The sequence below is a fragment of the Larimichthys crocea genome, chromosome XVI (genome assembly GCF_000972845.2).
Source record: "Larimichthys crocea isolate SSNF chromosome XVI, L_crocea_2.0, whole genome shotgun sequence".
Classification (NCBI taxonomy): domain Eukaryota; kingdom Metazoa; phylum Chordata; class Actinopteri; family Sciaenidae; genus Larimichthys; species Larimichthys crocea.
The window spans coordinates 4180764-4206825 of NC_040026.1; the positions used below are offsets into that span (position 1 = coordinate 4180764).

Here is a 26062-nt window from a genome sequence, read left to right on the forward strand (position 1 = left end):
CAAAGACTTGCACGCCCTCATCCTCCGTATAGTCCCCAAATCCCAGCTCTGAAGACTCAGAGACTGTGTCATTAGAACAGCAGACACCGAAGGAAAAAGTCAGCGTGTGCACGCGTGTGCATGTACATGCACACAACAGACTTTTGGAAATCCTGAGGCAAGGCGGCATTTGAAATAGTAATTGTCAGTATAAATATTTAGAGAGCATTGGTCATATTAAACAGAAAGGACAGAGAGAGAGGAGGCAGGAGGAGACAGGAACTAGAGGGAATTAGAGGATAAATGACGGTTCAAGGGTAAGACTGAGAAAAAAAAGCAGGAGTGACAGAGAGGGAGACAGACCAAGGGAGGGAGAGAAAGAGAGAGGGGATGAAGGAACAGAAGCCTTGTTTCACTGTTGCTCTACTTTACAGTAGCTCTGCTGCCTGCAGGTGACATACAAGAAACGCCACCGAACCCGATGCACGTGAAAAAACAAACGCATGCTGCCCCCTTCAACATCCTCCAAGTCGTCCGATGTCACCATTCCAAGTACTGTCACCTATCATTATGTCTTTAACACCCACATGACATACATGCACACACACACACACACACACACACACGCACGCATTATGCTGATGGCTCTGCGACAGCTCTGCCATATTAACACAGTACTCTCTGATCCCCTGCCTGGTCACGCTGACATTTCCATATTTCCCACCATTCGTCTGTGAAGACGAAAATGAATCAGGAAGGAAGGAGGAGAGGAAGTGTGCTAGGAGGATGGAAGGATGAAAGGAGGAGACGAGAGACAGCCTGGGAATGCCAAAGTGACGGAGGATGAGGAGCGGCGGGGGGGGGGGGGTGGCGTGTGATGGGGTGTAAAGGAAAAGTGGGGATGAAAGTGTGCGAAGAGAAAGCGGTGCCAGGAATAGAGACTGAAAGAGGGAGCGAAAAGAGAAAGTGTTGAGAGAAGAGGAGTGGAGGAGGATCTCGAAGGGGGAGACTGTGTGAGCTATAAACAAGGTTAATAGGAGACGGCTGAGGGACAAAAGAGAGAGACATTTAGAAGAGAGAAAATAAAAGGAGTGAGCGAGGATGTAGGTGAAAAAGAGACCAAGAGAGATGTGATGAGAGAAACTAAAAATGGAGAGGTGGGGGTGGCGTTAAAGGAGAGGGAGGGAGGGTGATACAGGTAGAGAGAAACAGAGCGCGGAGAGGCAGATGAGGGGAGGAGAGCGGGGAGGTGTGGAGCCGTGAGAGGCAGGGTACACTCCACACACCTGACCTTGTGAGAAACACTGTGGCTGTGAATAGAGAGATAGAGGGGAGAAAAAAAAAACAGAAAGAGTGAATGAGCCAGAGAGAAGCCAGAAGAGAAAAAATACACAAAATCCTAATTTTCTCTGTAGCCCAATTGAGCCAGCCGTGGCTTATAAAACGAACATACGCTTATCAGCCTGTGTCCGCCTGCCTAGCTGCGTGGCTGACTGACTACGTCGCCTAATGGCATTCATGTCCTCTGCCTGATCCCCACTATGGCCGAGAAAAGCACAACGTCAGAGGGACAGGGAGTGCAGGCCATCACCTAAAATATCTAATGGCCTTCAGAGCTCACTGACTCGCTGCCATTTCATCAAGCTAGTGGCTATGCACTGTCAGGTGGGCTAGGATGGAGCTTTTCCATTCTCCATGTTCTTGAAGATTGCTCCCTAGCACATATTGAGTGTGTAATTCAGAGGCAAAGAGAGAGAGCGAGAGAGAGAGAGAGAAAGAAAATGTGGGTGTTATTCTTTGGCCTTTCTAGCGCACTGCTGTCTCAATAAGTAATCTGTGCTCTTATTATTCTTTCAGGTCTGTGAGAATCTCTGTATTTCCATTATTCTCTTGTTGTTGTTGTTATTGTTGTGCCCACCCTCTCTACTCCCGAAGAATAATAGCTTTGATACAAGCAGTATGGAGTGCAGGGTGCAGCGTAACTACTCTGTCCCGATGGAATCTGTCTCCGACTTCTCTTCCTCAAACATAATCTTTTTCCCTTGCAGGGGAATTAGAATGATTGCCAGCTCACCTTTCAAATCTGATGACTTGACATGCGGAGTTTTTGGACCCGAGGGTGGCACTCGTGATGCAGTGAAATGACTTTTTGTGATAAGTCCAGAGCCATTTTGGTCAGACTTCCAAAAACAAAGTGTGCCCGTGCACTATATATCCACCTCTGCGGGATAGGTGGTTTAATGTTTGCTCGTTTATGACCAATATGATGGAAACAACTAATTATAGAGTACACCTCTTGCATTTATGAACTGATTCAGTCCTATAAAAATTGATGCACAGGTATGAGTCACCTTCATGTTCAATAAATAGTGTCCATTAAATGAGAGAAAAGAGAAAAAAAGGCCAAGTTTTACATCACTTATTACATTTCCTGAAACTGCTCAGTTTCTTTATAACATCCATGAACCTTGAACTGCAAGGTGCCATAATTGAAATCATCTTTACCACTCTGTTTAACAGTAAAAAGAAAAACACTGCCAGTTAAAGTAATCCTTGAACTTCCTCCAAACAAGAACCTGAGTGTTGAAAAATGGTCAAGTATTATTTCATTGTTCAAGAGTCTACAGTGGATTTTATTCTCAGTACAACAGTGTCTGCGTGTATGTGCGCTGGCCTTGGATACAAGTGGTTTCTAAATGAAAGCTCTGCCAAATACCAGCTTTGTGTGGCTCCCGATGTGCAATTTTGTTTTTTGAGGCATTGGCACAGAGATGCCGATTCAATTCCACGATTATTACTGGGTTTGTAGTTTTGTACAGTGCAGCTGGTAAGTATTGGGACAGTGACATATTTTTTGTTGTTTTGGCTCTGTGCTCCAGAAAATGGACTAGAAATGAAACAATAACTGAGATTAAAAGTACTGACTTTTAGCTGTAAGGGTTTCTTCAGCTCCACACCTCCTGTGTGGGAATCATAACCCCTTTCTGTGCAGAGTCCAACTTTTGAACAGTGGATGTTCTGTTCCATCCTTCATGAAGAGCAACAGCTTGTGGCCATTGTTCCTCCTTACTAAATCTTCAAAACTGTTCCCTTTAAACTGTAATACTGCAGCTTTTGTGACCGCACCTGCAATTTGGGTGCTGACTGTTCATCTCTTTAGAGCTTTTGTTAGCTCCTTTGTCCTGCTTTGAAAACTCATAAGCAGAGTCGGTCAAACGTGTATTAAAGCTGACAGAAGCTATCTGACATTTTAGGTTAAGATGACCTGTCGGCGTAGCTGGCCTTATAACTGTGACTTCTCTGTGATGTAGCTATTATTGTGTCCAACCCAAAACACCGGCACTGCTGTGTCTGTGTGGCTGCGTGTCATGTCCAAACTAGGCCTGGTGTGTACTAATGGCCGTTATCAGCTGGAGTCTGGAGCCGCACCAAGCTCAACCTGCTGTCTGCTCCTGCTACCTGACACTGTTGCAGCATTGGATCCTCTGACCTTCACACACACACAGCCACACGAACCTACAATGAACGTGCATACATCACGCATGCACACACACACACACACATTTCCATATGGATACTTTAGTATGCAGAGAGCAGAGTGGGGATGCAGCTTAGCTTTGACAGGCAAAGCAGTTTGACAAGCCAGGAATAAAACTAGGAAATGAAGACTTGAGATGTGTCTCATCTTCTTATTGACCTTTCCACTGGGCTCTCTATAAGGGACCGATCGATAGCACATGGAAAAGCTACATTTAGAAGTAGCTACTGCTCATTTGGGCTTCTCCAATGACATCTTATTATAATCCATTCATGCTGTAAGCTGTACTCGTGGAAGCAATCGAATTAAAGCACCTTGGTTTGATTAAAAAAAAAAAGCACACTTCAAAGACTTCAAGGCTATCGCATGAGATCTGAAATAACCATAAGTTCAATTAACAGGGAAAAGTAAAGAAAACCTGAGGTTTGGTGTTACAGTGAGGTTGCATGCAGCAGACAGGAGGTAAAAAAAAATAAAAAAAATAAAAACCCCTGTGATGCAACAGGAGCAGTGGAAAAAAAGGTGCAAGAAGAAGAGAGTGCTACATTTCACTTTGTTCACAGTGACATGATGAAATATTTGATAACTGGCTCTGTGGAAAGAGAAGGGGAGTCAGACACACAGCCAGAAATGAGAAAGAGAGGCAGAAATGCATGAAATGTAACAGAAGGGGAGCGAAGGAGAAATAGGGGGTTGGAGGGAGGGACACAGGGAGACATGAACAGGCTTCAAAGTGCCAAGGAGAAATGAACAGCTGGAGGAGAAAATCTGCACAAGGAGGTGTGTGTGTGTGTGTGTGTGTGTTTTCTGAGTATGTATGTGTGTATGCATCTGTATACTGATGCATATTCCTATTTAGTTGCCTGTTTATAACAAACATGCCCCAGGACACGAGCGAATATCATTTGCAAAAATAAGCATTTGCCAATTCAGTTAAGTGTATCATCTTAATGAAAAAAGACCCAGCAGGGGACTTTACAGAGCCTTAGAATACACAGTTCTATACCCTCACAATTGTGTACCCTTCTGCTTGAAATGCCAAACCTCCTGCATCCAAAGGTGGACCACATCCTTCGTCTTGCCATGAGACTAAGTCTATAAAGAATGCATGAGATCAAGAGTAAGAGGAAACTGGTAAAGTAGAAGAATTCACAATGGGATCTCCGCACCATTTAACTGCAGGGCCCCTGACATGAAATTACATACAAAATAGTCCATGCATACATCTCTCTGTGGTCCTCTCTCACTACCTCAATGCTCTTGTTCAATCTTCCATTCTCAGTTATCTACATACCACAAACAGAATATTTCACATCTAGCAAGCTCCGGCGGTGAAACAGGTCTGAAATGGGAGTCGTGTTTGTTTAAATGAAATGAAAAGTGTTTCATGAAACACATGCGGTGGTTCTCTTTTATTTTACTGCAGCGTATCACACCTCGCAACAGGATGAAACTTACAACATACATGACACGCTTAATCACTTCAGCATCTGCCAAGCAGAAGGAAAACCATGCATAAGAGATAAAATATGATTTGCAAAGGAGTAAAAAAAACGGTGCGCGTGTGTGGTTTCGGTTCAGACAAAACACATTTTCACATGTACGACTGCTAGGTAAAGCATAACCACGTTTAGACACGCAGACATAGAAACACACACAGAGGGTGGGGAGGCACTCTTCTTCACTAGGTGAATAATTCATCCCCGGGTAAGAACGAAAGCAGTGTGCTCTCCTCCTCCTCCTCCTCCTCTCATCTCTTCATTATTGATAAACACCAACATCTACACTGTACCTGACCCAAGAGAGGGAGGGGAAAGAGAGCAAACGAGGGAAGGCGAGAGACAAAGATAGAGAAAGGTATAAAAATAAAGCATGACTCGGGGACATGAAGAAATATAGCGACTGTGTAAAAGCAGAGCTGTATAAAGCTCAACACACACACAAAAAAAAAAGGACCAAGGCCATAAGACACGAGCAGGGTTTTACGGTATTGCATGTTTTCGTCTGGCACTGGGCCCCGGTTTAGGGTCAGTAAAGTCTCCCTTGTAACATCCAGTTTACTGTGGACAGAAAGGACACGGCTCTCCTGAGCCAAACAAATAACTGCTGCTTCTATACTGCCATCGCTCCAACCCACTGAATAAGTGACTGAATAACTTACTGGCTGGATGGCTGACAGACACCCAGCTCCCCTGCGGCTCTGAGCTCGGCTTTGTCTGTTCGGGCCCTGCACATCATTCTACCTCCACCACTCTCAGCCTTCCCTCAGCATCGCTCACTTTCTTTTTTCTTCCTCCCTCTGTGCCATAGCTCTGTCCTGTCTTTTCATTTTGGAATAAATCCTTTTTATCCCCCTGGCTTATTCTTCTTTTTCTTGACTAGTTTTTTTTTTTCCTTTAGCTCTGTTGTTAGTTCTTTTTCTGTCCGACATCTTCATTCTAGCCCTGTGTGCCAATGGTCCTTATGATAATTGTACTGAGCATGTTATTTTAGCCCTGCATGTAATTTTGGCTTTTTACTGCCGTGTGACCATAGTGACAGATCTGCAGCCACTGCTCAAGCATAAAATGTAAATCTGAGGCTTTGGGAAAAACATTTTTCAGACAGGTCTACGGTCAGCTTCATGAAATATCTTGATCTATTCTCCCATTATGCATTCTGAGGCCTTGCACCTCTTTATCAGGCCCAGCAGAAAGCTCGCCAAAGAAATCCTTCAGACATCATTCTCTGAATGACTTTGGAAGAGTGTGTGTGTGTGTGTGTGTGTGTGTGTGTGTGTGTGTGTGTGTGTGTGTTGTGTGTGCACATCCAGAGTTTGGCAGCATCTCACTTTGGAAATAGCCATGAATTAAAGGATCAGGCAAAGTCAGAAGTGCACAGCTGGAGTAAAGTGCCAGGTACTACTGCAAATGTCCATGTGTGTGTGCATGTCTATCTCTTCATCCATCATTTTGTGTATGTGTGAGTGTGTGTGTGTGTATACATCCGTCCCTAGCTATGTCAGTTGTTAACATAATTTGATTATGCGTCCTATTTTCGCCTCCCTAACAACACTTGGATGTGAGAGTCTACTGAGATGTCAGAGAAGATATTTCAGTCTGGGTGTGTGATCCTTTCCCCGAATTAAAAACCGAGCCGCCTGTTAAAGTGAGAGGAATTCCATGACAACCCCACCCCCGGATCCAAACACAGCTGTGTTACCAGGTTTTTCCATCATCACCTTTACTTCACCTTGAGTGGGGGGCTTCATTTCACAGCTGATTTTCCCCTCACAGTGTCAGAGCTGCCACTCAACCCACTACTGATGGGCCCATTGGTCAACAACTTGTCAACAAGCAGCTCATTCATACAGTAGCTGCGGGGGTGAGAGACAATCCAATTTATACCACACCTTAAAGGATTAAAATGCTGCGTGGCGATATGAGGGAGACGGCTATTAACGCAGTCAATCTGTCAGAAGGATCACATGGCATGTTACCAAATCAATGCCCGACCATATGAAAGACAGAAGGTCAGGCATCACAAGCAAACAAACAAGGAGGTGTGCACAAATATTATGATAAACCGATGACTGTGTCCATCACAACAGCCAGCAATAACCAGCTGGATTGAATTACTGATGGTCTGTGTAGGAGCACAGAAAAGAAGTCTGCAGGGAAAGATTTGAGAGGACAGGCAAGCTAGTGTTCCAAAATATGACACCCACCTACTCTTGCAAAAGTATTCCGAACACAGGAGCAAAAGTTAACATTTATTATGACGGTGACTCATATTACCAGAAGGCTGGAAGTGTATTTGGTGAAATGTTAGTTATGGGTAGCCGATTAGTCCACCTGCATTTTGAAAGTACGTGCAACAGGTTATAGATTAGAAATTTTTGCATAAAAAGTATAACAATGAGGTGGTGAAGATGGCAACAACTGGTAAACATCGGGCAAGTAGGAGGTGCAAAACAGAACAAAAAGATAAGAGTGAAGGGCAATAAATGAAGCAATTAAAAGCAGAAAGAAAGCACGCTTTGTGTATCCGAACAGCTGCATTGTTTGAGTCAGTGTTTCCTTCCCGCAGGTCTGCAGTGAGCTGAGAGGGCGGAGGTGAACAGCCCATTGTCTTCAAGCCTCAATAGGAGGCAGGTAAGATGAAACTCAACACAAACCTACTATCAGTTCTCCCATAAAGGAGGAGGGGAAAGGTGATACCAAAGAGGGAGGGGATGAAAGAAGGATAGAAAAAGGAAAAGAGAAAGAAGTTTTGGACCGGCGTTTCTATAAGGTACAATGGAGCAGAAGGGTAATAAAAAGCAGGGATGTATGAGGAGGACAAGCTTCCCTTTGTACTGAATGCTAAGATCAACTTTGATTATTCTCTGAAGGACAGTCGCTATGACAACTTGCCTTGGGAACATGGTGTATTGTTTTGATGTTGATGGATGGATGGATGAATGAACAGCTAATAGACAGATGGGCGTACAGTTCAAGGAGACAGATCAGAGAGGGAGGAACTCATAACCCGATATTTCCTCTCAAGTCAATTGGTTCAAATGAAAACAAAACACATGAAAAGGGTGTGGCTGGCAGTATCGCTACAGTCAAAGTAACATAATTAAAAGACGATATCTGAGGCGTAGGAGCTGCAGCCACCCTAAAATCAGGCATAATAATGACTGTTATCAGTTATACTTATATTGACTTTCTCATTTTTTGCTGAACTTTATTGTGTGCGTATTGTGCTAGTAGGTCTTGGAAAAAAGTTTGATTTTATTTTTATCCAGTTGTTTATCATTTACTGTATAGGTCTATAATGTGGAAACAACCTAATAGCCAACCCCTTATAAAGTAAGGTGAGTAAGATCTATCACACATAAGCCCACTTAGGTGTTCTAGGTACTTTTTTGTGTTTCCCACTGAATAAAAGAAACCAAAGACATCAGGGCTCATTGTCAGATAGACCCAGAGTTCAAGTCAGCCAGCTGCAGCTAGAGAACTACAATTGATGCCACTGTACGGTGACACACATAAGCCATTAGCACAACGGGGGTGTAATGGCCTATATACACATATACATACAAAGAATTTTCTTTGACGTCAGTTTCTCCGAGCACCTCCAACTGACTGACTTCAAGCGTCCTTGCTCTGAGGACCTATACACTACAACACAAGACAACTTTATTTATCCTTAAAAGGCAACTGTGCATGACAACTCAAATAATACACAGCAATAATAAATAAATAAAAAGGAATCAGACAAATTAAAAGCTTTACAATAGATGGCTTAAGCATTAAATAGCCAGAGGATTTAAAAGAATTAAATATTCCAAGAAGCAGGTAAAGCAGAACAATACCCTGATGACAGCAGCAAAAATTGTGTTTTGGTATGCGCATCGTTTTTCTTTGCTGGTCACAAAGGAATCCAAACCTGTGTTTCATTCCAATAAGCTTCAGCACGGTGTGAACAATACTCAGTCCATTTATGTCCTTAAGCGATAAGCCATAAAAAAACTGCAGATGAAGGAGAAGGTCAAAAGACTCAATAAGGATTGCTTGAAGTGAAAAGCTGCACTGATTCATTTTTTAATAGACAGTCTTTGTCAGACTGGTTGTGATTGTTACATTTGTAGGGGTTGCTTAATTGGGGTTGATTAACTGCTTAGTCAACTGACAGAAAATCAACTGTATTGATAATCTATTGGTTATTTATCAAGCATAAATGTCAAAGATTTACTGGTTCTAGCTTCTCAAATGTAAGAATATAATGCATGTCTCATTTTTAAGTTATTATAAATTGTACATCTTTGTGTTTTGGACTGTCTTAGATCAAAGCTGTCTACTGAGAAGTCGGCTTTGACAGTCTATTTTCACTATGAAAATAAATAAATCAACTGTTTGATCAATAATGAAAATAATGGTGAATCCAGCCATATAAATTATAACATCTGTTCTGTGTCCTGAAGTCAAGGTACTGCAGTACTTACCAAAAAACAAATAAACAGACCACAGCTTCTGCAGTATACAGAACAGAAAATTTAAAAAGGAGGTCAGTGAGTCGAATGTCAGTCAAAAAAATAAATAGAATATGTTAAACAATGAGGTTAATTAATGGGGCTAATTAAAACCAAAACCCAATCAAAAACCAATCTTTCCATTTAAAGATACAGCTTGCGTGTTAAGAGCAAGAAGAAAAAGGCCATCTGTAACTTCTCTCAACGTTAGTAATAATGATAAACAGCTTGGCGTCGTCGACACCTTCACCTGCAATGCATCGACTTTCCCCTCAAGAACAGAAAGAGCCCTGGTTTTAGCCTGTAATGGCTCAGCAATCACAATGATGGTACAATTGATCCGGCTCTCAGAAGATTGAAGTCACTTCCAAGAGATCATACGGAGAAACACACACACAAAGAAAAACACACAAGGTGCTGGAGCCGTCCTCTGTCAGCTCGTCATTACATTGGGTTGGAGTCACCTTTGTTTACCATCTCCTCCCTTTAAGGCAGAGTGACAGATGAAGGATTGAAAAGCGAGGGGATAGATAGATGTGGTACGAACAGACAGAGACGGCCCTGCCATGCTCCAGTGACCAGCTTCAAGGACAGACGGCCCTTCAATATCACAGCCTCTGTGTAATTAGACAGTGCTCTGTCATGCACCAAAGAGTTGCTCCTATTTGTGTCATATTAAACGCAGCATGGGTATCCCCTACTGTGCTTTGCCACTGAGACCTAATGCAAAAGGGGGAGCAAGGAGGGGGATTTGTACAAATTTAATTACATTCATAATTCGTCCATCTTTAGCTGTAATCACTCGGGGTTAAGTTAAGTAAATCCATTTCTCAGCTAGCCACCCACGCCTGTGTTACCATACTAAGTGCAGTGTAACATTGGGTTTTTCAGGGGAATTTCATTGACAGGCTGCAACTTTTCTAAGTGAAAGTAAACATAGCGCTTGGTATATGGTGAAATATTAACAGCCGCATTCTTTGGTTTGGAGCACTGTGCGTGTGTGTGTGTGTGTGTGTGCGTGTCTGCTGGTGTATGATACTGTGTCTCTGAGGCCACCTGCAGTGTTTCCAAAAGGCAAGGAAAAAAATCTTTGTGCGTCTCTTTGAGAGTCTGCCTGTGTGTGTGCTCGGTGCACCTCACAGCCAAATCGCGGCGCAGGCAGGCAGCCTTTTCGATAGAAAGGCAGAGAAGTGAAGCAGATCAAACACAAGCCAACTAATCACAGACGCTGGCTAATTAGCGCAGTCCTCAAAGGGGAACCAGGAATGAGTGATGATTCCCCCTTATGAATTTCCCAGTGACGCTGTGCCGTATGCCACCATGAATACTCACAGTCACAGAGAGGAAAGGCCGAAGAGAGTGCAAAGTGCAAATACAGTCACCAGTGATCTGGCCTTGTAGTAATCTTATCATCTGAGAGCACGGGGGGCAAAGTGCTCGATGTCTCTTATCAGCATGCACATAAATACCATCAGTGTCACAACCTCTCTCACACACACACACACACACACACAAACACACAACAAAGTTTTATCTCAACATCCTCAAATTAGACTGCATGTAACGTTTCCCATTAGGGGATTTCTGGAACGATTAAATCCCGAGTGCGGTGATATTCCAGCCTGTAGAGCGGTGCACAGGTTGATATTCCTGTGCATGGGCTCTGAGTGCTGATTAGCAGGCAGATCTGCCACGCTGATCCCAGATTTCCACAAGATCAGAGGCCGAGCTTTGAGCACCGCAGCGGGAGCCAATTACAGATGTGACATGCACATGCGTGCTTATGCATACACACATGCGCCCTGCCACACACACACACACACAAACCACACGCCTGTCCAAATAACGTATTTCTCCAGGCTCAAGTCATCAAAGTGACAACCTCTCTCAATCCCGCCTTCCAACTCCTCTCCCTCTTTTCTGCTTCTTCTTCATCTCAGACAAGAGGGCACCTGTCAGAGGATGCTCAGTTCACAAGCCAGCCGATCCACACAAAAGACAGAGACGGAGAGAGAACAAATGAACACAGAGGGAGCCAATAAAGATTCTAATAAGTCTGGCCAAAGATGCCCAGGCGACTGATGGGAGTTAGCCTAAATAAAACCCACTCCATCGTTCTTCAAGTGTCTCAGTCCCATTTCGTCTCTATAAATCTTAACATCAAGCTAAACTTAGATATTCTAATTCTAGCTCTGGGCCTGGCTTTGAACAACATTGTGTCATCGGTTGGGTAAACAACAACAACAACAACACAAGCATTGACACGCACACACACATGCGGTCTTTCACATCTCTCTCTCTCATGTTGCCAGATTTATGGTGGAACAATACCCTGCCTCTGCCCTCTGCAATGCCGCCATCAATGGCCACCATTTGTTTCGGATGATTACAGTGTGACAGTTGGCATTCATGTGGCAGACAAACTCACAGATCCCAGACTTGTTGTTATACAAAAATCCTAATCCTTGCGCTTTGAACATTAACCGCTGCATCAGGGAGGCTGGAAGAGTGAAACAAATTGGTGAGGCTGGCTGGAGAAGACAAAATGGATGGGAGACTTAAAACGTTAAATGAAAATCGGCAATTTACAGTTGAGTAATGGCGTCAGAGAGGAGGGAGAAAAAAAGACAAGTAGATAAGAACATTAGAGACATTGAAGGGGAGGCAGTGAGAGTGAGATATGGAGGGGATGCGGGAGGATGGGGGGTGGGGGGTTGATGCTACAGAGCAACAGCTGCTGAGCATCACATCTGCTCCAAGTGGAGTCATCAGCAAACAGACAGACTGGAACCAACCCACTGAGGCAAGCCCCAGGGAAAGCGAGGGATGGACAGAGGAAGAGTGGAACAGAAGGGTGGGGTAAGGCGACGAGAGGATGAGATGAGAAGGATACAATTAAAAGGATGGAGGGCGGAAAGGGATTAAAAAGTGCACAGAAGCAGAGAGCTTCTACAACCTGTTACACTCTCTCCTCAAAATGGAGATGATGGAGTAGGATGGGGGGGCAGGTTGGTAGATGATGTTGCAGGGAACAAGAAAAACTCAAAATCACTTGTTGTCTTTCCTCCACCCTTTGCCCACCCCACCACCCCCTTTCTCACCCCTTTCCCTGACATCCTTCCTCCATCCCTCTCGCCTTCTTCCTCTTCAGCGAGACTGACAGAACAAGAGAAGCCTGTGAGAGTAAAGATGAAAGGCCTGGGAGGGAGGTGTGTGTGTGTGTGTGTGTGTGTGTGTGTGTGTGTGTGCGTTAAGGGTGTGTGTGAGATGAATGAATGACCCCTCTTATCCCTCATCCCCCCACTGAAGCCGTGAACACAATACCAAAAAAAAAAGAAATACATACAACACTACAGGGGCAGCCTGGAGGTCACTCAGCGGAGTGCGTGTTTGGCATGTACATGTGCTTCATGTATTTATTCTTTCTCACACCATGTTCCCACAGTAGAAGCTGAGACACATCAAACATCGCTCTAACAAGGCTGCCTCAGCATGAATATCGTCTTAACGCCCAGCTTCACGTCCTGCGGTGCACACCTTCAAGCCTATGGAGAAGCACCCCCCCCCGAAGAGAGGCAGGGACCCTGAGAAGTGCACATTGTTCATTCATGATAGCAGCAACTGGCAGCGAGGGCAACCCCGTAGCAGAGTAAGCGATGTCATTTGGCAGCAAATGAAGGGGAACGAGCAAAGCAGTTCATGCTCGCGTCTCGCTGGGGTCTCACAGCTAGCTCTAACATTAAGTTGGCCCGGGCGCGGGACAAAGCCCAGTTTGTGTTCACGTCTCTGCGTGGTGGAATAAACATAGCTGCTGCTTCACAGTTTCCTTTAGCTTTGCCGTCTCCTTCCCTCTTATCTCTCTCCCTCCTCCGTTTGTCACCCCCGCTGCCTAAAAGAACAATCTACCGACGCAGCATGCCCTTCCAAAATATTTACTCACTCGGTGTTGGCTGAATACAAAGACCATTCTTTTCCCTCTCTCTGATGTCTAACATTCAAACAAACTACGCGCCCACGTGCACTCGCTGACCGCACCTGCTCTAGATCACACGTCTGCTCTGGCCGCTTCGTGCATGCCGGCACACACACACACACACACACACAAACGAATTTACTGTGGGGATTCCTCCATTCCCAAACCTTCAGCTCGGGTTCATGCCTTTGACTGATCTCGAGGTTGGTGTAGAAAAACAAGCATAGCAGCAACAGTATTCAGTCACCCCACCTTGCCTACGGCAGCGAGTGTATATCTGCTGCTCACATCCTTGCACACACACCCCTCTGATTCAATACCCCCGACACTGCCTCAACACCTTTTCCTGTGCAGCTTGTGCCCTTCTTTCCTCCTCTGTTCTCCAATCTCAATCTGTCGCCTCACATTCTCCTCTCGGTCCTCCTTAATCTTTTCCTCATTGCCTCTGCTAACCAATTTTAGGAAACAGCTTTTTCTAAACCATTTCTAACCATTTTAACAAGCAAATCCAAATATAAGTTACGATAACGATCAAATGCGGAAATCGGCTGCAAAGCTCTGGCTTTTTCCACGCTCCTCGTTCATTAGCATATGTTTGAAAACCCAAGTCTAGATGAAATGATCAGAACTGATGATCAACTACAAACAAAGACCCAGAATTATTGCTATGATATGGTGGCATGTCGTGCTTGTTTTTACTGCACTTATGATTTTTTAACGAGGTGCTTAAAATAGACGCAAATGAATTAGAGTTAGAAAAGGCCCGGGCACCCAGAGTAATGACACATCCCCAGGGTGCCTACTGTTTTCGGGTGATTGTTCAAGAACTCCTACGGGGTTGCGCATGCTAATAAGTAATAATGTTCTATCAAAGTGAAATGTTGCATTGAGTCTTCAGTCTTGTAGCTCTGCAGTATATTTGACTGCTTTCCAGCCTTCCCATCCTCCTCTCTGATAGGGGATGTGGTTCCACGGACTGCACCTGTGTCTCATTACTGCCACTGATGGTTCAGTAACAGGCTTCTCTCTCCTCTCACCAATGTGCTCTCACTCTTTTCCTCCCTTTAGCTACTGCCAACATACATTTACCTCTAACAGCCTAGCCTGCATTCCCCTCTTCCCCTTGCTCATCCAACTGTATGCCATTCATATGATTTCTGCAGCTCTGTTTCTGTCCTGTCACTGCTGCCATTACAGACTCAGCACAAGTGGGATTTGGAGTTTGATGTAATGATTTTGTGCTCGACTGGCCCATGCCTTCAATTTGTCAGGAAGTCCTCCAAAACAGCCTTTCAACTCCACTTTTTAGCGACAGTAAATAGAGTACGCCTGTGATTTCTGTACCTTCATTATGAAAATGTTTTATTTCTAGGGTGGCAACGGTTATTTTAATTATAGATAAAATGATTCACGGCACAGCCGACAAAATGTCAAACCGCTTGTGGTGTTCAGTCCAAAAATCCAAACAAATTCACTTCTCATCACATAAGACACAGAAGAGCAGCAAATCTTCACCACTGAGAAGCTGAAGCTGGCGTTTTTGCTTGAAACCAATTAATCATTTCAGCTCTAGATATTTCTGACACATACTGTATATACTGATGTGGCACAGTCATTTTACAGCTTGGTGCGTGACTGGCCTCGTTACTTCTTCAAAAATAACAATAAATAGAGACTGTGAGAATAAAATGTGTGAAGCCACTGCTCTGCATAAAAGGATATTCTGGGTGAGCTTCCAGTAAATGTGTCAAAAAAATCAGAAGCAAAGTCAAATAACAGCTGACTTCACTTCCATTGAGTATTACCATATAATATATAACATACATAATATTTCACCCTGTATGTTCTGCAACATCTCGGGCTTAAGACTCACTGTGAGTCTTTGACAGCTGGACTGTCTTTACTGGTACCTTTAACCCATGTACAGTAAAACTGTAAAGCTAACAGGCAAATTAATTACAATTAAAACATTTTGTTCTTGCACTACTTTTAAAATGTTTCACATTTTGTGATGTGTGTCCATCAAAGGCAAAGTTTAAGATCTTCATTTTTTTTAGTTCAAAGTTTTCTAAGAAATATATTCTTTTTTTTTCTTTTCTTTTTTTTAAAATCAGGCTTGGAAAGTGTCCAAAAGAACATCTAAATCAATGGATAATACATGCTGGAATCGAATCAAAGTGTATTAAAACAGATTTATCTTTGGGATTTTCATCAAGATCCAGTCTATTTATTGAATTATACATTAAATATATAATCGGACTGGCCTAACTCTGATATCATGGCCTATATCTGATTCTTTTAAGCCGATTAACCCTAGCGTCAGCATTAAATGGACCAAGCAAACACTCAAGTCTATTCATTAAACTTGACAAATGAATGCAATGAAGATTATACGAGTCTTAAAACCTATTATTGAGGGGGGAGGCAGTCAAACATTAGCCCTGATGGGTTCAGAGATAACTTGCTCCAGAACGTGATGGCTTCCCAAGATGAGCGGAGAGGAGCGAGTGGCTATAAGCATTACAAGATCATGGACAGGCTCCCTCCTACGCTGTGCATATTAATTCTTCTAATGCAGCTAAGCTCAGCTTGTCACGCGTTGACACTGCATAATTATGTCATCTACAAGCGACAGGCTTTTTAAAAAGGGCAGACGTGCGGCTCAGCAAAGTGTATATGTTGTAAAATGTCAATATACGTCTAAAGAATGGTTTACTTTGCGCTCATTAGCGTCTTTAAGGCTACATTGTGGAAATAATGTTAGATCTATGAGTCCCAAAAGGACATAAGCGCTGAGAAGAATAGGCTGTCTGAGGTGATCTTAATTTAGCCGACAAGTCTTCCACAGAATGACCTTTTTACAATAACGGACCAGCCAATTCTTTAAGTAGTATACTGACTGACAGGAGCGTCCATCAAACGCCTAGATCCCCACACCCGTGGCCTCTTAGCATCCATCAATCCATCCTGACAGCCCTACCTCCATCCTTCTCTATGTAAATAAACAACAGAAAGTGGAGGGGGAGAGCAAGCAGAGCAGGCAAGGCGCGAGAAAATCAAAGTAGGACACTCAAACCTGAGACAAAGTCAAGTTCAGAGAGGAAAAGGAAGAGTGTTACAGGGGGAAAATGAGGAGGCGTGTAAAAGAATGCAGAGGAGCAGGAAAGAGGAGGGCGGCATCTAAGGAGGACATTAATGTTCCATGTCAGATGTGTCATAAAGTAAAGCAACAACATGGAGAGTGAGACAGTGCCGTGAAGAAAAACACACAAGTGAACAAGGCAACGTTGGTAGGAGAGGCCTGGGGAATTTCAAGTTAAAAGCAGAACAATTGAGAACACTTGTGTTAGTTCACACAACCAGAGGAACCACATCCTCTTCCTCATCTCACCTCCCCCACCCCACCCCGCGATCTTCCCGAGGCTGTGTCTATTTAAAATGTGTGTTTAAACGCAGAGTGCTACTGCTCTAATCACGGCTGGCATCACAGTACATTCTCTCTCTCCTTCTCCCTCTCTACCTTTCTCCCCCACAGCATGCAGCCTTCTTCTGACGCTCAGACCCCGGCGCACACTCGACACACACACATCCATGCATGCACCCGGCATGACTGTGCCGCGCCAGAGATAAATTCATGAATCACTGGTGCACGAATCAGCCGCAAGCTTGTTGCAAGAAGAGGAAAGAGGGGAGAGAGAGAGAGGAAAAGGACAGAAGTAAGCGGTTAAAGCGTTTCTTTTAAAACCTTTAAAAAAGGATGGAGGGTTCAGGAGATGGCCCCCAGCAACCTGAGGGAGTGAGCGCACACCCAGAGGGCCTCGGTGCCAAGTAGTCAACAGAGAAGAAGATGCGGTCTCTGTTGCTCTCTCTGTCGCTTTACCTCTGCTCTCTCATCCCCTCCCTCCTGGCTCCTCCTAAAGAGGCCAAGATAGAAAGCCAAAACAGCAAGCAGCCAAGTAACACGCAAGTGTGTGATACATGAGTATCACATAGGAACTGGCAAATATCTGACTTTCTTCCTTTGAGGGGCAAATCAAAGCCTTGTGTACCAAGGAAAAAAAGGCACCACAGTGGTCCATCCACACAACAAAAAAAGCCCCTCCATCAGCCTCCATTTGAGAGAAACTACCCAATCATCTCTTGTTACACAGCCACTTTCCCTCTAGGGCTACCACTCCAAAGGCAGGTCTGTCCATTGATACAGGTGTGGTGCAGAGAGACGAAGGGGAAAGGGGGAGGGGGAGGACAATACATGGCCTTTTCAATGGTCTCCCTCGGCTCACCTGGATTAGGGGTTAGAGTCTGAGGGGAGGAGGGTCTCAAAAGCTTGGGCTGAGAACAATAGCGTCTCTGTATTCAGTCACACCAAGTGTATCATTCTGTCGAGCAGCAGCCAGCTGACAGCTTGGACTGAAAAACAACATCTCAACGTTGCTGCTGTTGAACGCTGAATTCAGCTTGTGCAAATGTATGTTAAATATACAGCTGAAAGGGTATTACGACAGGATTAACCAAGACCTTCAACCCAAAATAAGATGTGTAACGGTGCTATATTTTATGGCTGGAGGCTATAATTTTAATTAGCGACTGATCTGCCAATTGTTCCCTCGATTAATCAGTTTTTCCCCGTCAGAAAATTGTGAATAAAGTCCAAGAGCCCGGGGCAACGTCTTCAAATTTCTTGTTTTTCCTGATCAACAACCCAAAGATGTTCACTCCAACAAGAAAAGCAGATAACACCAGGCAAATTTACTGAAAGCACACATTTTGTTCTTGCACTGTGTTGCAGATGTTTTGCATTTTGCGCTGTGTGTCTGTCAAAGACAGTCTAAGATCTTCTAATTTTCCAGATCAAAGCTTCTAAGAAATAAATTCATTTTTGATCAAAGGTTGATGGATAATACATTAATGATAATAATAACCAATGTGTAATTAGTTGGGCTCTAATCAAAGTGTAGCGTTAATATTTTTATAGAGATTATTTTTAAGCAGAGCTGCCTCCTAAAAGTCTTTGATTCGAATCATTTCGTCAGTCGAATCAATGCACTCTTGTAACTATACACAGAACAATTCAGGAGCAATAGCATGGCAGGCTGTAAACTTTACAAACCAAGTCTGAGCGCAGCATGAGACTGAATCTGAGGTTTTCACATCACGGATGACAAAGAAGTGCATTACAATATGAGTCCTACAGGTGAGACACAAGACTTGTGAAGGCATGAAGATATTGATTGGCAGATAGTCTATATGAAAAGAAGAAGGGAGGAACAAATTGTCCAATCTTCGTATTGAAAAGCCAAATCCGATTCGACTGGCAAACTTCTGAGTCGGGTACAGCTTTCACGTTAAGCTTCACAAAGCTTGTTTTCTGCTTTAGTCTGAAATTGTACTACATTGTAGCCTGGGAATTAACTCTTCAAATGTAGCCCTCTTTCAACTTCAGTGTGAGATTCTTGTTCGATGAGTCAAGCTCCATTACTGGCCTAGTAACTGCCTGCGGGGGAGAGGAGTGTGTGACAGCATCTAGCAGCAGGGGAGTGGACATTGTCAGCCTGATTCCAGCAATGCACGACAGGTTAACTCTGTTGAAATGAAATAAAATCCTGCATCTGTTTCCATTTTCTTGCCTTATACTCTCATGCTTAGCTCACTTTCTTACTTGAGTTTGTTCTGTATTCCCCTTTTCTATATATATATATATATTATATATATTTATATATATATATATATTATATATATATTATATTATATATATATTTATATATATATATATATATCTATATATATATTATATATATATAAAAATAAAGGGAACTATGTGTATGTGTCAACAACGTATGCACTGTTTGTGTTTGTGTGGACGACGAAGGGAGTGGAGGGTGAGATAATCGGGGTACAGGGGCGAGGTGGGGTGACACGCTGTAAAAGTGTCACAGCAACTTAACCTTCAAAAAATGCCCACCAGGGTGGAGTAGGAGGAGGTGTTCTTGGCCATTAGAAGAGAAAGAGGGAGAGGAGGAGAAGTGCGTGTGTGTGAGAGAGAGAGAGGGAGGGAATGATTGATGTGTAGAAGAAAAAGGAAACAGAAGACCTCGTTAGGGGAGGTAGGAAGGTACAGATGCCTGCAATACAAATGTCTGTAGGGAGGGTGGGGGCTGTTAAGGAGGTATGAGAGGAAAGAGGAGTGAGAGAGAGAGGGGGAGAAAATGAGAAGAGGAGAGGAAAAGTAGCCTTAGCAGTCGGGATAGACTTAAAGTGAAACTCTGAGGCTGACATAGGTAGAAGAGACAACTGGGGAATTGGACAGTGGGACAGGGAGAGGAAGAAAGCCGCAGGAGAGAAGAAGAGAGTGAAAGAGATTAAGGGGAGACGAGAGAGTAAGAGGCTAGAGGAAAGCAACAGACATTCCAATTACAGAAGCAGAAACGAGGGATTGATGACTAAGAACGGAAAGAAGGAGAACAATAAACAGGACGAGAGGAGGAAAAGAGATACAGTAGGAGACAGCAGTTTACCGAGCAGATGGATCAATTATGCGGACCAAATTACAGAGAGGAGGAAGTTGGAGCATTAGGAGAGGACGCACACAGAGACAGACAGAGAGGACGAGGGAAGAGTGAATCAAGATGGAGGAGTGGAAGTAAAAGGCACAAAAGTGACATGGGGAGAGAGTGGCAGAGGGGAGCAAGCAGTCCATTTGAGAGAAGGCAATCAACTGAGATGAATGAGCCAAACTGCTTCAGACCAAGGAGGACCTGCTCTCCCTAAGGAGCCACACCAAACAAACCCTCGCACACCCTGTTGACAAAACAGAGGCCTGATAACAGAACAAACCTGCTGCCTACATTTGACCTTAATGTGCTGTTTGCTTCGGGGGGGTGGGATTTAAATGCTCTTGCCATTTCAAGGCTCAGGGGACCGATGACGACTGTGCTACTTGTTTATCAGCATACAATGGCAGTAAACCAACAAGTGAAACTATAGATAGCGCCGATATCAGTTGCAAGATCGTAAAGTCGTAAGGTTGCTTATGTTGTGAAACTCAAAAACACTCTCCACATACTTCCGTGAAAAAGAAACCAGTTTGTGCATTACCTCTGCGATGGCGTGTTCAATTTTCTTATCTCATATTTCAAAAGATAATATCTGTGTAAGAATACTACATTTCTGTGATATTACAGTGTGTCATTTTACAATGTTCCTAAGATAAATCTACTGTGATCTGGAGGAAAGCGGACTAAATAAATTGAAAGCAGTTGGTGTGCCCAAGGTTTTTGGGGGAGCATGACTTTATATCGAGCTCCCAGAGCCCCAACGAGACCCTGTCACACCAAATTCAATTTCCATCTGCAGGCCAGCCTGTCCACTTCCTCTGATAAGTATGAATTTGACATGACCTTGTCAAAGTCAGATGTGATGAAGATGTAGTACTCTATGTCTCTCTGTGTGTGCGTATGTATTAATAGTGCAGGAAATGTGCGCAAATAGGCAACAAAAATAGACAAAATGTTGCTGGTAACATGTTGATTTAAAAAAAGAAAAGAAAAAGTGTGTGAGAAGGGACACAGAAGAGGTCGCAACAGCAAAAAACGGCTCAACATTTCACAAACCGGGGGCAGAGAGGACACAGGGAGGGATTAACAGAGGAGGCGGGGAGAGAGAGATGTTTCATGGTGCTGTCATGCAGACAGAGCGAGCCCTAAATGTTTTCAATATCACATAAGGGCACTGCATCATCCACCATTCAATACCAGATCAATAACGCAAACCACCTTCCACCTCGCAAACTACATTTAGACACATTAAGGTGACTGCTAATGAGCTGCTGTGTGCATGTGTGTGTGTGTGTGCGTGCACGTTTACGTAGGGACATGCTGAGGAGGACACAGTCAAGGGCCTCAGTGCTGAGTTGCACAGAGATCTGCTGAGTGCATGATGGGGAGGATTTCAGAAATAAAAAAATGCGACAAAGACAGAAGAGAGAGAGAGAAGAAAGATGACAAGTAGAGGGTGCAGGTCAGGTAACAATAATAAAAAAGAGAAAGGTTAGTGCAAGCAGTCATTTTCTGTCCACTCTGGTGGACTGTTAAATAAGTCTTTGTTTTAAGAGAGGCAGAGAAAGAGGGGAGGAAGGAGCGACTAAAAACACAAATGAGCTGATAATTCGTGGCCTCCCTGGTTCACTCCCTCACAGTTTTTTTTTTTTTTAAATCCTCCTTCATCCCCTCTGCCAAGATGCTGCAGTGTGGAATTTGAAAATGTCGACATCTTCAACCCCCCCTTACTCACCGCTCTGTTCCTCCATCTCTGCTCCTCCTCGGTGATTTTACTACAGCAGGGTCACAGAGACACCCATCTCCCAAGTCTAGTTAATTAAGGGGATTTTATTTTAAAGAGGTTGGCTGCCTTTCAATGGATCTTCAATTGGAATTACCGCTCATTCTCCACATTGGCTGAGCTGAAATGGGTTTGACCTGCATCTCACTAAATTCCATCTGGGGTTTGTTAGACATTGGGAAATGCAGATTTGGCAGACGGTATCTTGACTAATGGTGTGGAAATGTGTGTGTGACTGAAAAATAAAGTAAGCCACATGCCTTGTAGCATTTTTATACAAGATAAGCTGCTGGCTTGCCACTTCTGCAAATAGTACAGTCTTAAAACTCTCCATTATCTTGAAACATGTGGGTGGTTAGAGTACATTATGGAATGGTCTCTTGCAGTGAATTATATGAGTGTGCGTGTTAATGCACGCAGATCTTATGTAGATAGCAGTTTAACCCCACACCTCTGCCAAGAACATCATTGACCCATGCACAGTTGACCCATGCACAGTGTTTTTGGAAACCCCGGAGCTGCCTCTATTCAAATTAATGACATTTGGCATTCCTTCTAAGACGAGGATTCCTGCTCATTTTCCTTTGGATCAAGATGGGACTGACTCCAGCAGTCTGGCAACCCTGGGAGCCAAACACAAACATCCCTGTGGGGGGCTCTCAGTGTGACCTCAACACAGGCCGCCAACCATCCAGCATGAACATGTAGGCGGAGGGCAGATGTGGGGACTTCCGACACGGAGACGAAGTCGTCAAGGAGTTCCTGGTTTGCGGCTCTCATGTTGCAGGAAAGCCACTATCATTACTTACAAGCTGGAGAAAAAGCGTCCTCAAAGGGAGTCAGTTAAATGAGCAGGGAGTGATAAAAAAAGGATGTCCTCAGATCTGATGTCTGTGGAAGATAACAGGGTTGCTGATGAGGATGACACACTACTTCCTGATGTGACGGCACCTCCCTATTATTGGAATGCCATCTGATTTACAGCGCAGCCTCAGGTTACTGTCCTTATTCATCACCAGCTGTGTGTGTGTGTGTAGGCGTGGGTGTGTTTGTGGTCCAATACCGCAGCCTAAAATGCAACATGATGCAGTGACTCGTGCTCATCGACCTCCACCTCTTCAGATCCATTTGTCCTGTCTAATAATATTTGCCAAGTCAACAATAAACCTGATGGATCCTTGTGTTTCTGGTCACTGGAAATGAAAAGGCTACATAGCAAAGTAATTTCTCATTTTAATAGCTCATTTATCACAACATTTGTCTATCTAAAAATCATGTAAGATGTTGAGGATCAACATCCTTTTAATCAATATAGCTTCCATATAAAAGGTTTTTAAATGAAAAGTGCTTACAGCTCAAATGTTTTCAATACATCTATTAAAAAGCTTTCCATCGCTTGCTAGGGTATTGTTGAATAAGAGGTACTTCATTTCTAGGCATCCATTAAATATGCCACTAAAATCAAAATCACTTTTTTCCCCCCCAATAGGGAACCTGGTGAAACAAAAACATAATAGAAGGCTGTCTGAATCATTAAGCTCATTTGGTAGAATGCCAAATATTTGATTCAGTCTTTCTACAGTTTAGTTATTCAAAATTAATGGGACCACATTAACCAAACAGCACGCACACACATACACACTCACTTGGTATCACTCTCACATCTCCATTAAGCTGTAAATTCAAGCACACTTTTATGTCTGAATCAGCGAACTCTTAATGGTGATTATAAGGGGGAGGGGGAGGTTATTGATGTATCATTTAGACAGGAAGACCCCTTAGTTAAGTGTGTGTGTGTGGTATATGGTGGTCCATGCTATGACCAGTACAAGACTTTTCTTTTTTTTTTTTTACACACATATAGACACGCACACCTGACCTTTTCAAAATCATTCTGACATTTACAGGGCCAGCGCGAAGAGGTGAGGACAGCTCATTTACATAATGATCGGGACTAACTGCGACAGTCATTAACACAAAAACCAAACCAAGACCGAAGCCCCCTCGCTCCACTAGAACTAATGAGATACTAAAGAACTTACTTTTTCCCTCTTTTATTATTAGGGAGGAGAAGAAAAAAATAAACTCCAGTCATGATCCATCAACTACATTTCTCTTAATAGACGGAGTGTAATGCTCTTTCTCTGTTGTACTGATGAATGGTCCCAGGCTTGGCAGGAGTGCACTTTTCACACAGACTCCCTCCACGAGGAGAGAAAAAGTTTGAGCTAATAGGTTGAGCTATTGCACAAGAAGGACTGCCAAAAGAAACATCAGTTTGTCAGAGTTACTGATTGTCTACAGTATGTGTGTGAGTGTGGGAGAGTGGGGTGCTTTACATTATTTTCAGTCATTAAGTCATTACAACATTAGCTGACTGACTATACAAGACGAAAAACACCCAACTTTCAGAGGGGCTGATAAAGTCCTGGCTGACAAGAAATCCTACAGTCACTGTGATAGACCGTGGTGAGGTCAGATGTGGTTTATTTTCCTGTCTCTCTACATGATGTTCCTGTCATAAACAGCATGGCCTTCAGTCCAAAGAGAGTCTGGGAGACGGGGGAGGGAGGCCATTCGAATAAAGCAGTGACTACCGTCACTCAAACAAAAGCACTGGACAGGAAAGAATGAAAGATAGCTGAAAATAAAAAGAGACGAGAACAAGGCCCCTGTATGTACTCAACGCCAGAGGTGGGGGAGGGAGCGGGCAATGGCGGGAGCGAGAAAAGGTTTCAAGTGGCGGGTGGGAGAGAAGGGAGGTGAGGCGTCGTCTGTTTTAATCAGTTGCTGCCCGTTTAATTTCCCAGCCAATCACCAAACTTAGCTACAAGTCTCCACACCGCAGCAGGCTGTCGAAAAGCCACCTGTTTCCTGAAACCCGAGGAGAGCCATCGAGAGTAGCTCTGCATCTGAATTAGTTTTGCTACACACTTTCAGGTACACAAAAGACAAACATTGGTTTATTTGTGAGTAGAGAAGGAAGCAGCCTCCTCCCCCGATTCTGACCCTACATGCCCACCAGTTTTTCAGCCAGCCAGCCAGCCAACCAGGCACCCCCCTGCACGCACACAGCTTACTCAGCCATAAAGACAATGCTACCCCCCACCCCAGATTCCCCCTCACATAAGCTCACGCCTCTTCCAATAAAAACATCTCCATGGTAATGGGCCAAGCTTTTCTGACCCACATCCACGGTCCCTCACAACCTTGACTTGGGGTGGGGGGTGGGGTTGGTATTATAGTGTAATTTCAGAGCTTATACTGGACCCCCACCTGCAAGCTTTTATTAAGTAGACACATGTCTAATTAGAAGCCTACCTTAATTTAAAAAAAACCTAGTGTTGAATTTTTACATTACACCATCTACCCCAGTCGTATTCAACTGAAAACTTTGCAGGGAATAAAATCACGTCTCTCTCTCTCTCAGACACAGGATGGAGGGTGGAGGTAAGTGGTTGCTGCCATAGCTTGAGAGGAAATGGGAAACCAAAAAATGCAAAGTAGACAAGTGAAAAGTTTCAGCTCCGCAGTTGCAGCTTAAATTGCATAGCTTAACTATTATCCGAAAGGAGGTCAGAGGTTCACGTTAGAAAAAGCGACTTAAATGAAAGAAAACTAAAAAAAAAAAACAGTGTTTTTGCTTATACTGGTTAAGCTTTGCGTTTATTTTTTCCATCCTCATAAATATGTAAAACCATTTGTTTTGTTTCCCCCCCTACTTTTCTACCTCCCCTAAGAGCACTTCATGTTCTGTAAAATGAAATTGGACAAAAAAAAAAAAAAAAAAAAGGTCCACTGCATGAATAAGTCAAAGGAGTGAGTGCGCTTAAGAGCTGTGATTAAAGCAACACCACAATCGGCTACATAACTGTACACTACTGAAAATGTATACTGTACGCCGTGCCAGCTAAGTCCTACATTCTTGCCCCAATTACAGCACAAAACAAATAGCTGGCCCAGCAAGGCAGCAGAGAAAATGTTGTACTGGTTTCATGCCACACACATTCATATGTTAATAGGTTAACTGCATGCCAGGAATGTTTTCTCTCATTTTCTAGGCTTACTCGCAGTGACAGAGATACCTACAGGGTACCTAAGTTCAAATGGACTGGAAAACACCTGAATAATTAACCTGCATAAACAGGTTATCAGGGAGGCAGTGGTGGCCTGTTACCTTGTTTAAAGTGCTGACTTATAATGTGGACCTTACAGGGAGTGGTTGACTTGGGTGGAA

At 43.6% G+C, this 26062-nt stretch overlaps 1 protein-coding gene across 3 annotated transcripts in view; it reads right to left on the bottom strand.

Annotated features, from left to right (window-relative positions):
• The window catches only part of si:ch73-22o12.1 (nectin-2), a 78000-nt gene that overhangs the window by 50406 nt on the left and 1532 nt on the right, over positions 1 to 26062 (bottom strand). The gene's annotated exons all lie outside the window — the stretch shown is intronic.